This window comes from Petaurus breviceps, unplaced genomic scaffold, assembly GCF_028583685.1.
Source record: "Petaurus breviceps papuanus isolate PSGF00001 unplaced genomic scaffold, PetGlider_PUasm1.0 90808, whole genome shotgun sequence".
Classification (NCBI taxonomy): Eukaryota; Metazoa; Chordata; class Mammalia; order Diprotodontia; family Petauridae; genus Petaurus; species Petaurus breviceps.
Genome location: NW_027187349.1, coordinates 15,164,502 through 15,167,423, shown reverse-complemented (window position 1 = coordinate 15,167,423; position 2,922 = coordinate 15,164,502). Strand labels below are relative to the sequence as shown.

Below are 2,922 nucleotides of genomic sequence, written 5' to 3'. Positions count from 1 at the left end.
GGAGCAGGATTGGTAGCAGGAATGAAAATGGGAAAAAAATGAAGCCAATGACATGATTGATTCATGAGGTGAGAATAAAGGCATGAAATATGAAAGTTCTGGTTAAGCCATGATGGAAGAACAGTCATAAATAACATGGTTAGAAACAGCAATTATAGAGGATGTGATGGAATTATTTATCTTAGCATCAGGGAGCAAAACTGGTAAAAATGAGATGAAACTCAGGAAAAATTTGAATGGAAGTGACCATAATGGTGAGATTGAATCTCCAAGGGAGGAGCTATGAGCATTCCTACTTGGAGGGATTTAACCCCAAATAAGGCCAAATAAGAGAAAGAAAAATTACTCGCTAGTCAAGAGCTCACCTGAATGACCCATTAGATGTGTTTTTCCACCACCCTAATTTGTCTGACAAGGGTTGGAAGGATATTACTTGCAGGATTCCATTTGCTGGCACAAACCTGGTGTGCTTCTGCTGGGCAGCTGTTGTGGTAATGAAGCTGTTTCTATTGAATGGAATCCAATGCCATTAATTCCAAGAGCTTGAAAACCACTTAAGGAATGACTTAAAAATAAGATTGAGTGCCTGTATACACAGGAAGAATTTGGGCCACAATTACATAGGTTTCCACCCATGCTATTCAGTGGTATATATTTTTAGGTGGCATTTACTAAGAAAAAACCCTATTTTATAGTCTGTATGGCTGAGGAAGGAGAGATTGAGGCAGCTACTACATTTCTGATTATTCCCTGAAGACCTTCAAAAAAAAAAGTGGTTTGTGCATTAAAAGATATGGAAGGTTCATGTTTCATTCAAGAATGGCCCTTGATGACTTGTGAGGTCCCTTCCAACTCTGAGAGCTTCTGATCCTGCAGGATTCTATAGTCATGAAGTATGGTGAGAACCATATTTCCACTGGGATATGTTCCTCCAAACCTGGGAGAGTCTAATCAGAAAGATGAGGAGACAAAGTTAAGTTCAATTTTTATTATTTGTCTTTGACTTCAGAAGGCCACATGTTAGTCCTAGGCTAGTTAGAGGGTAAGAGAGGAAAGAAGACTTTCCATTCATCCAGTCTGTCAGCAAACTCACAGGTGAATATTTTTTTTTTTAGACCTTTAAGGAATTTATTTCATTCTGAAAGAAACACATAATTAAGTTTCACAAGTATAAAATCAAGTCATCACTCTGAATTCAGGAATAAGAGAGCATTCGGCTGTAGATACAATTCCTTCTGTAAAGGCTAACTTTAAATTTGAAGAGGGACTGCACTCATTGCATTAAAATTGTGGACTGGGATTTCTGGTGAGGTGCCTATATCCACATACTATTTTTTATACAATTTACATTTGCAGTAAGTCTACCACGGCCCCAGCTCAAGAGCTTCAGAAAGTCCATGGGTCGTGTAGCTGGCTGTTACTGCTATAGCCGCTGCTTGAAGAGGCCTCGCTGTTTGGTGTTTGCCGAGTTGAGTCCTCACCATTTACGCTCTTCCTGCAAACAGGACACGTGTCATGCAGTTCCAACCATGGCACAATACAGCTGCTGTGAAAGAAGTAGTTGCAAAGTAACTGCCGGACTTGCTCTCCTACCGCGTAGTCTTCTTTGCACACTGGACACTCTAGACCCGTATCAACTTGTTCCTGAGTTACTGTCACTGTTGGAAGCGAGGTGATCTTTTCTTTATCAGCTGGGGGAGTCCCAGTGTTTTCCAACTGTCCTAAGAGCTGGGTGACAATGGCATCAAGCCCCACCTGACCCCAGGCATAGTCCCCGGAGTTGGAGTGCAGCATCCCACTCCATGAAAAAGGATGGGGGGAGCCAGGAATTGCTGGATTTGCAAAGAATCCTGCAAAGATCTGTTGTAGTATTCCTTCAATAGCTGGGGACCGATCAGGTCTAGAACTCCCGAGGGATTGGTATCTCCTGGTCACTGGCAGTCTCAGGGGCCTGCTGGGGCCCCAAAGATCCGCATGGGTGTGATGGCCCCGTTCATTGTCTCTAATGCCTTGATCCAGTGAACTGCTACTCAGAAATGGGATAAACATTGTGTGGTCCAAATGGTCCCAGAGCTCTGCAAACTGCGTGGATGTGCTGTCGTCTAGGCCGCTGCCACCACTATCTAAAAAACTGGAATCATCAGTCACTTCTTCAATAAAGCCTGATTCACATCTGGGGCAAATATACTCCAGCAGCTTGGGGCTGACCTCGCCCTTGCAGCAGTGGCAGAAGAAGCGCTGCGGGTGGACAGCGGCGCCCGCACCCGCACCCACCGCTGATGCCTCCGCCATCTTCTCCAGTCCTCCTCCTCCTCCTCCCCCTCTTCCTCCCCTCGGCCCCCCCCCCCCCAGCGGAGCCAGCAGCACCAGCGGCCCGTGTCACGTGACTCTGCCAGAGCACCAGCGAGACGGACGCGACGGAGGCGGCCAAACCGCTCCCCAAGTCCGCGACCAACGAGGCAAGGGAAAGAGAGGCTTTTACAGCGCGGCCGGGAGAGCGGCGCCTTTCTCTAATCCCCGAGCCAGACGGATCCCAAACGTCAGTCCTCCTGTGGGCCAGCGAGAGTAAGGGACCTGTCTGCCCGGAAATCGCCAAGTACAGGGAGGGCGTGTAGAACGATCCCCCTGTATCAGCAATGCCATATTCACAATGCCTATAGAGATTACAAATATGCTGATATAATTATCCATTACAAAATACGTCATGTTTGCCATATGAGGAAATAAACTAGAAAATTTATTAAGATACCAAAAGACTGAGTCCCAAAACCAGAAAGTGAAAGCCATCAGAGTAGTTATGATATTGGCACAGGTAGATAAAGTAGAAAGCACCCACATTTTCAAGCCTTTAAAACAGAACAGGCTACCTCAGGCAAAGGTCCTCCTCTCCCCACACACAGCAACCACCCAGCGTCCTGGAAG

General features: G+C 46.1%; 1 pseudogene; it reads right to left on the bottom strand.

The window, feature by feature from the left end:
- Window positions 1–1,102: 1,102 nt before the first annotated feature.
- On the bottom strand, window positions 1,103–2,304 carry LOC138147935 (E3 ubiquitin-protein ligase RNF115 pseudogene; annotated as a pseudogene).
- Between the last annotated feature and the right edge of the window lie 618 nt (window positions 2,305–2,922).